Below are 12,619 nucleotides of genomic sequence, written 5' to 3'. Positions count from 1 at the left end.
TATCTTAATATGACTATTTCTCATAATTGTGTCTTTATTTCTCACAATTTGTTACTTTTTGGCTTCCATGATGATTTTAAATCGCGCGCTGTGACTTTATTTCTCGTTATAATTATTTTTTTTCCCCCAGAATTGGTACTATATCTCATTATGTCTATATTAAATTTTAAATTAAATTAAATTCATGCATTTAGCAGACGCTTTTATCCAAAGCGACTTACAGTGCATTCAGGGTATCAATTTTTACCTATCATGTGTTCCCAGGGAATCGAACCCACAACCTTGCGCTTGATAACGCAACACTCTACCAGTTGAGCTACAGGAACACAACACGCTTTCTCACAGTGCTGCTTTGTATATTGCAATGCAATATTATTTTTGTAATTATGACTTTGCTCACAGTTTGCAAATGTATAGCTCCCATGGTGACTTTATACCTGAAAATGTAACTTTAAATCTCGCAGTGTGACTATTTTTCATTACAGCAATATTTTCTTTTAAAATTACTATTGTATCTTACAGTATGACTGTATATCTTTCAGTGCTGCATTATATCACAGTGCAGCTTTATTTTTTTTTTCTCAAATTGCAAATACACATCTCTTGTGGTGACTTCATATTTGAAAATGTATTTTGTGATATGTCGTAATTTTTTTTTGTCGAATTGCTGTATCTCACAATTTGACTGTATATTTTGCAGTGCTGCTTTATATCTCATAATGCGACTTTATACCGCTTTGTTTTTTTTTTTGCAATTTGCTAATTTAAGTCTCCCATGGTGACTTTACATCTGTCTATGTCTTGTTATATGGATAATTATTATTATTATTTAATATCTTACAATATGACTATATATCTTGCAGTGCTTTAAATCTTGTAATTTGATAATATCTTATTTCTTACAATTTGTGGCTTCTTACAATTTAAGGATATGCTCAGGGGGCATATTTAAATGATTTTCATTATATTTTTTTTAAGAAAGTTACTTGAACAACTGTATAACCTTAGGTGAAGGTTAATTCCAGCCACATCTTGCTGTAAATGTGTTGCATAATTGTTCATCTTATCGACATTCATGTTTCTCTCCATCTCAAACTTTGTGCTGTACCTCTAAAGTGAGCAGAATCGTAATGAGCAGAAAAGTGTGAGGTTTTAGGAAGTTCTGCTTTCCTGCTGCGACCAATCTTTGCTTTGCTTCTGTCCCGACCCCGTGCCAAGAATCTTTTTGGTTCCGCTTCAAAGCGTCTTATTCTGAGCAAGAACTCTGATCTGCGACTGAAGCTCCTGTGAAGCCAGCGCAACTCTGGACCACGTAGCGACCTTGTAGTCACTGACCCAAAATCAGAAGTAATATGGATTTGTTTCTATGTCCTTGATCTTGACGAATGTGCTGGTGCCGTTTCACCTTTCAGTTTGGTTATTTGTTCTTTTGAGACTTCCCCTATAGCAAGGTTTTGAATAATGACCCTCATTTACCTATTCATCCTCTCCGCTTTCGTTGTCTTCAGCCCTTTTGGTGTCACTTTTTTAAACCTTTTTCTTGGTGACCTTGGTGTCTGTGTCCCAGCTGCCGGTGGCTTTGCAGAGATATCACAAAATCAATGGCAAACGCAAGCAAACAAACTTTCAGACTGCTGATAGGGGCATATTCGGTCGCACCTTTCGTGGCTCGTGTGCGTATGCAAGTGGACAATTACTTTAAAAGTGCTTGCTAGCACGATCGCCTTCCAAAGTTGAATCTCTAATCCCAACAAGGGCGAAGAGAGCTTTTAGAGGCCACTTTCCACAGATATTGTACTCAGTTTGGCTTTCAAACTATTAAAGTGGATTCATAGGTTTAATTTTGCTTACTAGAGGATATAATTCATGTCATTTCAAACCCATATGGCTTATTCTTTCTTGGAACACAACGTAACATACTTAGATTTGTGTGTGTGTGCGTGCGTGTGTGTGTGTGTGTGTGTGTTTGTGTGTCTGTGTGTGTGAGTGTTGTTAAAAAAAAAAAAAAAAACACTTAGTTTTCATGCCAAAAAGGACAATTCTGATATCATTTATTTATCCTCATGTTGTTCCAAACCTGTATGACTTTTTTTCTTTTCTGGACCACATAATTTCCAATTTTTATTTTATTATTTATTTTTTATTCTTTTGTGTGTGTTATTATAAGGTGAAAAAAATTGTTTTCATACATATCATATAATATATATATATATATTAGGGGTGTAACGATACGCGTATTCGTATTGAACCGTTCGGTACGACGCTTTCGGTTCGGTACGCGGTACGCATTATGTATACCGAACGGTTCGTTGGAGTAATTAATTATATTTGAAAAAAAAAAAAAAAGAGAGAGAAAGAAATATAATGATATGCGTTCAACAAGGTAGCCCAATAACCCAAACAACGTAACAGGCAACGCCCCTGACACTCCCGAAGAAGAAAAAAACACCATCTTATATGTTTATGTTAGGCTACTCAGCAGGCGCTCGCTCACTCAGTACACGCTGAAGGCTCGTTGCAAAATAGCCAATGCGTTTAACAGACTAGAAATGAGAAGATCCTCCAACAGGTCTGGTGTTTGGGTGCACTTTGGATTCCCTTTAAGCTATAATGGTGATGGCAAGAGAGTGGTGGATAAAAAAACAACGGTATGTCGCATCTGCAACATGACAGGGTACACCAGCGGGAATAAAAAAAAAAACAAAAAAAAAAAAAACAGCGGGAATATCTGGGATATATGCGTCAGTACTATCTGGGAAAAGACGAAAAAAAGGAGAAACATGCACGCAGCAAACTATCCCTGCAGCATTTAGACACTATAGCTTACAGGGAATCCAACCCAAACACCAGACCTGTTGGTTATTTTAGGATCTTATATTTCTGGTCTGTTAAATGCATTAGACATTTTGCAACGAGCCTTCAGCGCGTGCTGAGTGAGCGAGCGCCTTAGGGGCCTTTCACATATCGCGCCTAAAAACGCGTGGAAAACTCTAAGCGCGTCTTTCTCCTCCTTTCCAAAGCGCTCGGGCAGAAGCGCTCATGAGGCGTCTGTCTTTGCTAAGCAACAATGACGTGCTCTCTCCATGAGAAGCGGAAATTTCAGCGAAGGATAAATGGATTTGCAGCTCTAAAAATCGCTTGCAGTAGCTCTGCTACTGAATTTATTTCAAAATTGCAATCCATATACAACTATGATCAGCTGTTCCTTCATCTTGGCTGAGCTCTCAACGTTGTTACGGGAAAGGATGAAGCTGATTGGTTAGTTCTTGTCACATGACCCGCGGTGCGCTTGCGGCATTCTGAAAAGTTGAGATGTTTTTACATTTTGCTGTATCTAAAACGTATCGAACCGAACCGAACCGTGACATCAGTGTATCGTATCGAACCGAACCGTGAATTTTGTGAACCGTTACACCCCTAATATATATATATATATATAAACACACACACACACACACACATACATACATATACTTTGTCTGTTAGAAAGAAAAGTATTTCATTAATAGATGTTTACTCTTTCATTTTGCTTATTATAGGGTATATATATGTTATTTATCTTAGTTTTCCCGACAAAAAAAAAAAAAAAAATTATGATATCATTTATTTATCCTCCTTTTTTTGTTATATTTTGGTTATGTGTTATACTCATTTTCATATATATATAAATACTGTACATATTACACACACACACACACACACACACACACACACACACACACACACACACACACGAACATACATTTAATGAAAATTCTGTCTTTATTCATTCACTCTCTTTTCAAACCTATATGACTTATTTCTTAATTATTTCTTATTTTCTATATATATATATATATTTTTTTTTATTTGTTTAATTTTTGCATGTTTTATTTTGGTTGTTATTGGGTTTATTTATTAACTTTGTAGTTTTTTTGCCAAAATGAAAATTCTATCATTATTTTTTTCACCTTTAAGTCTTTCTGAACCCGTATGACTTTTTCTTTCCTGGAGATAAAATGTTTACAGATTTTAATGTGTTTCATTTCTATTTATCCCTTCATATTTGGAAAAAAGCTGTGTTCTTTCAGTCTTCTATGAAGGACCTAAAGCCAAAGTGGCTTTAAACAACACAAATGATGAAAGAATAAACATTTTTGCTTGTACAGTTCCTTAAATGTCAGTACTGCCTCCAGTGGGGTTTATTTTCAAAGTTCAAACTTTTCCCTCTAGATTCATCGTGCCTTTGGAATCAGTTCGCCTGTTCGAAAAACAAGTGCATCGCCAAACAGTGGCTCTGTGATGGGGAGGACGACTGCGGTGACGGATTGGACGAAAGCGAGGAAATTTGCGGTAAAACTCTGAAGCATGTATTTGCATTTAGGCCACACAATGAAAGACTTCCTCTGAGAGCAGGGATATAAATCAACACGAAAGCGGCGGGAAGAAAAATTTGGTCTGCGATTTCATCATAGTTGCGAATTTATGGCCATGCTGTGCTCCTAACAAACGGGCTCTGAAAAAAAAAACTCAGTTTTCTCAAAGGTCAAACACAAACAGATTGTTAAACAAGTTCTCAAGACAATCCTTAAACTTTTTCAATCATTTCAAGAAAGTGTTTTTTTTTTTTTTTTTTAACATGAATATTCATTAATGGCATTATGCAGCATGTTGGCTTGAGATTGCAATGCTCAATCTTTTTATTTTTCCGACAGGTTCGGCAACATGCGCCCCCGGTTTGTTCAGTTGCCCAGGATCATACGCTTGTGTGGCCAGGAACTGGTTATGTGACGGGGAGAGAGACTGTCCTGATGGTAGCGATGAACTGGCGGTAGCTGGCTGTGGTAATTTCAAACCAGCAACTTCCTGTTTCTGTTCTCGCCCCAGAGTTGTAATGTAATTGCTGCTTTTCGCAACAGTAAAGACTCTAGTAAATGAATGCATCAGTCAAAGGTTTGGACATATTTGACTGGATTCATGTTACTTATGTTTAATAGTTTAAAATTACTTTTCTTATTTGTCTCTTTAAAACACTAGTTAAAACCACTGTTGGAAAATAAGGTGCTGAATTTACACAAAATATCTGCTTTTTATCTGCTTTCCCTGAATTATCAGAAACACAACCAAAATAATAGGGGATTTGAGACAAGTCTCAGGGGTCTGTTATGTACAACTCCTTTTGTCCTAACACACACCTAACGCCGCGTCTGTTCCCGTTACTATCTTTAATAAGCTCCGAACAACACGTGCACCGAGAGCACTTTCCAGTGCCGGAACCAGAACTGCATTCCACGGCGTTTCGTGTGTGACCATGATGACGACTGCGGAGACGGTTCTGACGAGTCTCTGGAATGCGGTGAGCAGCTCCGGTTTCTCGATTCATTGCTTTCTGTTGAAAATGAACATCCCTTTGCGGCCTGTTTAATGGGTTGTAATGTGTTGGCACAACATCAGTTAGACGTTTTAGCAGTTGGAATGCATGTATAACTCACTGTTCTGTACCGCAGATCAAAGAATAAACTGAATAATTGTTGGAAATATGGGCTACTCTACACCTTTTTTATTGTGTATGAGGAGGAATTTCACAAACCTGTCCTGGATGCTTTTTACCACAAAATCTAAAAATTAAATTTAAGTGAGTAAAGTTGAGTAAAAATTTGTTTAATTAACATTGAAATAATGCCAAAGTACAACATTTCCATGGTCCTTAAATCTTATATATACTTCGCAAGTCATCAGTGACTTTGTATATCTCAGTAGGACTGTTTTCATCATTTTGATATATTTATTTTTTTGTCATAATTGTGACTTCATATGTCCCATTTGTGTTTTTATTTCTCTCAACAGTTTTCTCGCAATTGTGATTCATTTATTTATTTTTCACATATATATTTTTGTCTCCAGTGAGGTTTTATGTCTTGCAGTGTGACTACTTCTCACAATTCGTCTCTCTTTGTAACTTTATACTACAAATCATAACTGTATTTCTCTCAACATGACGATATTTCTGGTAATATAGCTCAATATTTTTAGTAATTGTGATGACTTATATAGGAATTGCAAATTTATTGTCCTAGTGGTGACTTTATATTTCAGTATATGTGACCCTGGAGCACAAGACCAGTCTTAAGTCGCTGGGGTATATTTGTAGCAATAGCAAAAATACATTGTATGTGTAAAAATTATAGATTTTTCTTTTATGCTTAAAATCATTAGGGTATTAAGGAAATATCATGTTTCATGAAGATATTTTGTAAATTTTCTACTGTTAATATATTCAAAGTTAATTTTTGATAAGTTATAAGCATTGCTAAGAACTTCATTCAGACAACATTAAAGGCTTTTATTTTGATTTGTTAGCATCCTCAGATTCCAGATTTTCAAACAGTGCAGTTTTATATCTCGCAATGTGACTGTGTCTCACAATGTGCAACTTTGTGTCCCATTTCGACTTTTTATATAACAGAATAATTGCATAATTATTATATATATCATATGATTCTTTCTCTCAATGTATTTCTCGCAGTTACAGTCATTTTGACGATATTGACTATATCTCACAATACTGTGTGTATGTCACACAATGTGACTTTCATCACAATTTGCAACTTTGTCTTCCACTGTTTTTTAGCACAAAAAAAAAAAAAAAATATTGCAGTGTATTTTTCATAATTGTGATATCTCACAATTTAGTGACTTTATTTCTGTTTAAACTCAGTAATGATGGTGACTGAGATATCATGCCTACCTATTTGAAACAGTAACAGCTTGAACTTTTTCTCCCATTGTTTAAATTCTCCCTGTCATACTCTCTCTGTTTTTCAACAGAATATCGTTTATGCAAAGAGGAGGAGTTCCGCTGCGCAGATGGGCGGTGTTTACTGAGAGCCCAATGGGAGTGTGATGGCTTTCCTGACTGTCTGGACCAATCAGACGAGCTGCCACTCAACCCAAAGTGTTCCGCTGCAGGCGAGTCCCTCTCATGTGTCACGCATTCCATTTGACTGACAGGTTCCCAGGTTCCGTCCCATATGGGATTTGTCAGAACACCTGGTCCTCCCCATTTGGATCCTGTACCCCTGCCAGTACCACTTGAGCTGGGCAGAGAGGGGCTGATGAAACTGCTGTGCCTCTGTTCTTCAATTTTTGGTTTCAGGGCAAACATATGCCATTAATGTTAACAGATGCCATTAATGTTCCAAGCCAAGCTCATTAAGCAGCAATTTCTAGTGGGAAATTAAGTTCAGTTGTTTACAACATGTTTACAGTACAACTTAAAAACAATAATAAGGCTCTTATGACTTGGAATGTTAAGCTACACCCTAGTAACCAACCAGAACATCTAGCAAACTCCCAAAACCACCTAGAGCACCACAGCAAACATGCTAAAAAGTACTCAGAACACCCTATCAACAACATATAGTAGCAACATACTAAAAATCATCCAAGAACACCACAGCAAATGTGCTAAAAAGCTCACAGAACACCCTGGCAACCATATACAGAAGCAACATATTGTAAACCACCAAGAGCACCATTAAGAAAGTGACAAAATAAAGAACACCATAGCAAACAGGCTATAAAACTTTCAGAACAACCTAGCAACCACATATAATAGAAACACTTTTAAAACCACCAATAACTCCATAGCAAACGTGCTGAAAAAGCTCACAGAACAACCTAGCAACTAGATACAGTAGAAACATAATAAAAACCATCAATAACTCCATAGAAAATGTGCTAAGAAAAACTCATATAACACCCTAGCAACCACATACAGTAGGAACCTAATGAAAACCACCAAGAACACAATTGCAAAGAGGGTATAAAGCTTTCAGAACACCATAGCAACCACATATAGTTGCAACATATTGAAAACCACCTAGAACACCATAGCAACCATGCTAAAAAGCTTACAGAATAACCTAGCAACCACATACAGTTGCAACATATTGAGAAAAAACAAAAACAAGAATGCCATTAGCAAATGCCACAATCATAGTAACGTAGGCATAGCAAATGTGCTAAAAACATTTCAAACACCCTAGCAACCACATTGCAGACATAGGTAAGGCATATAAACGTGTTCCAGTCTTTCCAGAGCACCCTAGCAACCACTTGAGTTCTGTGTCTCCTATCTGATGGTTTTGTTGATTTCTGTCTCCCCTTTTCTTCTCACTGCTCCATGTTTTAGAAAGTTTGTGCAACGGTTCGGTTTTCATGTGTGCAAACGGCCGCTGCGTCCCGCTGGGGAGCGTTTGTAATCAGCACGACGACTGCGGCGACCGATCTGATGAGAAGAACTGTCACGTTAACGAGTGTTTGAACCGAAAAGTCAGCGGCTGTACCCAGGACTGTCAAGACCTACCCGTGGGATACAAGGTATGAAGCACATTTGTCTCGCTGTACAAGATTTGTATTTTTACGAATTTAGCATCTGGTTCAACTTCCGCGCTAAAGACGTCCAAACATGAAACTACGACCTATGAATACAAAATAATATTTTTGTGTTTTAAACAAACGTTCACTAAATATCATTAGCAGGCTTTAGCGACTATGATAATATTGGAGGAGTCTGCGCAAACAAATCATTCGAATTAATAATGTTTTTACATTCCACAAAGGTTTATAGTACTTAGCGCTAAATCCGTGGGGAATGTTATGATCCCGTTTCCAGTCAGTTTTTATGTTTAACCAGTGAATGTATAAACGAGAGCGCTAAAACACGTATGCTAGCTATTTAGCGCTTGAGAAAGTCAGCTGAGGTAGTGATAAGCAAGGGATTGAGATGTAAAGCAGACACACAGATACACTAACAATGTATGTTTTTAGTGGGAGAATGACGTGTGCGCACACACACACCCACACACACACACAGAGTGATTGGCAGATTGAACAGCTTTGTTTGGCAGATGTCTCAGAATACTGGGCCGGTCGTTTGACAGCCACACTGACTTTAAAAACAGGCAGTCAAGGACACGGTGGCTGCGAACTTACTACAACTCTGGTTTTCTGGCTTGTTTTAGCTTTTGTTACAGCATAATTAAAATATAAAGCATAGTTTTGATGAATGACTAATGAATAAACTAATGGTCTAGGAAATTTGTAAACATTGTTTTGTTTCACTGCTCTCTTCCTGTCCATTAGTCTTTCATTAGTATTACAGTGAATTGTATATACATTTGGCATGGTCATATTTTACCTAAAAGTCAAATCAAAAATTTTATGAAGAAATTCTAAAGACTCAAATACAGTTATTAATGAAAATTGTTTATAAAAGACATTTTGAAAAAAAAAGAAAAAAGTATGCATATTTTAGTATTAGAGTGAATCATCTAAATTTGTCATGGTCATATTTCACCCAGAAATGTAATAGAAAAGTTAATAAAGAAATTATATAAACGTCTAACATTAATTTATTTGTTAAAAAATATTAATATAATAATAAATCTGATATTTTAAATACATTATGCATATTTTAATTTTTTTTGTTATAATATATAATAAAAATAACAATAATACAATAATGTTATTAATATTTTATTAAATATTATTTAAACATTATTTATTTAGTTAGTTTAACAGAAATGTATAACATTTTACACCATTTCAGTGAAATATATTGAAAAAAACATGTATATGTTTTCAGTTCATTGTAATCATATAATTATATATGGAAGGTAATTTATTGTATATGTTTTTAATTCATTATAATCACGGAAGATAATTAATTTTTCTTTTGTTGTGAAATAACCCATACATGTTCTTGGCAGAGTTCTATGATATTCACCAACAAATCTTTTTGTTTTTTACTTTGTTCTCTAGTGTACATGCTGGCCAGGGTTTCGTCTGAAAAACGACGGCAGGACTTGCATTGACGTGGACGAATGTTCTGAGAACTTCCCCTGCAGTCACCAGTGCATCAACACCTATGGGTCTTTTCACTGCCTGTGTGCTGATGGGTACCAGCGTCCCGCCAGTAACCCCCACAGCTGCAGGTCTCTCTCAGGTACTCTGCTCTATTCAGTAGCACAGGTGTGAAAGAGCTCCTGTGGACCCTCACAAAGATTTTTCTGTCACACTTGCCCAGAAACACCCCGTACGGGCAAGAACACGCACACTGAGTCTTGTTGTGACTTATATTTAGAGGAAAGCAACAGGAGGTTGAAGACAATTAGTTTGTCAGCTGGAGATGAGCTCTGATTGGCTAAGAGAAGATGCAGGTGTGACATATGGCATCTGCCTGCAGTTATTTACTGTATAAAAGAAAGACGTTTATATTCACTCATTTAGTGTTCGCTCGCAAACACTGCTGACATGCAAAGAAGCTTCTAATGAAATCTGCCGAAGGCTTCCACTCACGATTACAATTGCCTTTTTAACATGCAACATTTTACTTTAACTTTTTTTGTTTACAAATTTGGATGAAAACAAAATACATAGAAATAAAGTAAAATCTATCTATCTATCTATCTATCTATCTATCTATCTATCTATCTATCTATCTATCTATCTATCTATCTATCTATCTATCTATCTGTCTATCTATCTATCTATCTATCTGTCTATCTGTCCATCTATCCATCTATCCATCTATCCATCTATCTATCTATCTATCTATCTATCTATCTATCTATCTATCTATCTCAATCAGTTACAATATAACAAAGTAGTGTCTGATACCATCCCTTTACCACGACAGTATTGTTTTGCAAGATTCTCTCCTTCAAAGACATGTGCCTACACACACACACACACACACACACACAAGTAATAAAGCACTGTTTTCATATGACTGACAAGTCTAAGTCCCAGACTTGACAGAAAGTGGATGCTCAAGGGTTGGCAGCTCACAGAAAATCGATTTCAAGTCATCAAACTGAAGTTGCAGTCACGTTTCTCAGCCAGAATGATCCATAGAGCAACACAAACACTTATTTAAAGGCTTTTTAAAGTATTTGCAATCCCAATACATCCATATAACTGAATATTACAAAACCCTAAGTACTTTGTTATTCACTTAGTCACCCTGGATTAAATACACTTTTTATTTGATTTTTTCTGAAGAAATGTTATGGGGGAAATGTTTCATCCTGCCTGAAATAACATTTTTTAAAAATACATTACAAATATAAAATGTATGAGTTAATGGATGCAATAAATAAAGTAAAATACAAAATTATAAAATGATCTAAATATTTGATGTCACATTGAATAAAATAAATATGTAAAATAAAATGTAAAATAAAAAATTGTAAAATACATCAATCAAATATTTAATGCATTGCATAAAATGTTTTTTTTATTTATTTATTTTTTCTAGCAGAGGAGCCTTTTCTTATTCTAGCTGACCATCATGAAATCCGAAAGATCAGTCTGGATGGATCAAACTACACACTTCTGAAACAGGTATGATGGACGAGGCTCTCTAAAATACAAAAGTACAATTTTATATACAATTCTTTAAAATCTCTTTTTATAACCATTATTGTAATTTATGTGCTCTCGGATGCCATCCTGTTCAGCTCCAGCTCATTAGTGTGTATCCTCCATATTGCCTTGTAATTTCCTACCTGTTTATTTCATAAAAATACACATGCTCACGGCATACGGAGCTTAATACAGACGCAACATCCAAAAGCTCAGAGGAAAGTGCGTCATCAACAGCCAACCGTGATGCTTTATAGAAACTCACAAGCTCAACTTGAGCCTGAAACAGCGTTTTAGACACTCAATTGACGTGAATATCCAAGCCAGGGAATATTTGCAGACAGAAAAGGTCATATTGTGACTGGAATAACAAGTATTTTCCATTTAGTATGGAAAATGATGATGAAAAAGCACAAGTTATGGCTCATTTAACCATTCTTAGCCGGTAAATATATCATTATAGTAGTCGTCATTAATAAAAACGTCAGTTATGGTCTTTAAATCTGTATGAAACTGCTTGTCAGTGCAAAAGGAACCATGACCGATTTGCCTCTGAAGGGACTGTTGGATGAGAAAGTCTCTCATGGCTCTTGTGTGAAGAGATTGAACGGCTTGCCGTCGAAGGAGCAGTTAAAAAAGCACGCTTGGGTTGATTCATAAGTCAGGAAGTCCATCAGTTTGATTTAAAAGGTCTGGTCCAGCAAATTAGATCTGAACGCGGCGGGGGGTTTGAGTGAACCAGACAAAACGACAGAAAGAGACGGGGGAATGCAGAAGACCCCTACTGAGAAAGTGATTGGCTACGGTCGTAGCATTGCATGATGGGAAGTTTCTGTCAGACATGTCTTGCTCTTATTTCTAACCAAACGCAGGGAAAATAACAAAGCAAATGAGAAAGGTATCGAGAAAGCGGCGGGAAGATGTTAAAACGAGTTGGCTTGGAATATAAAAAGACATGTTGTGATGATTGATGCTGGTTTTTATTATTATTTGTGTGACTCATGCTTTCATAAAATGCTTCCGCTTGCTTAAATTAAATGGTTTGAAAATATCAAAGGATTCACTTTTTATTAAATATTAATAGCGGCTGAAGATGTGGCCTAGCAGATAAATGCTCATGTAAGCAAACAAAGTTCGAATCTGGCTTGCAACAATTACTTGTGGAAATATGCCCACTATCAATAATGTTATGTGAGAAATTAAAAAAACA

The 12,619-nt window shown here is 36.2% G+C and overlaps 1 pseudogene; it reads left to right on the top strand.

Moving 5' to 3' along the window:
* Positions 1-12,619, top strand: part of LOC113079523 (low-density lipoprotein receptor-related protein 1B-like) — a 108,403-nt pseudogene that overhangs the window by 69,129 nt on the left and 26,655 nt on the right.

This window comes from Carassius auratus, unplaced genomic scaffold (assembly GCF_003368295.1).
Source record: "Carassius auratus strain Wakin unplaced genomic scaffold, ASM336829v1 scaf_tig00028481, whole genome shotgun sequence".
NCBI lineage: Eukaryota > Metazoa > Chordata > Actinopteri > Cypriniformes > Cyprinidae > Carassius > Carassius auratus.
Note: the sequence above shows the minus strand (reverse complement) of the source record. Positions and strands in the feature narration are given on the sequence as shown.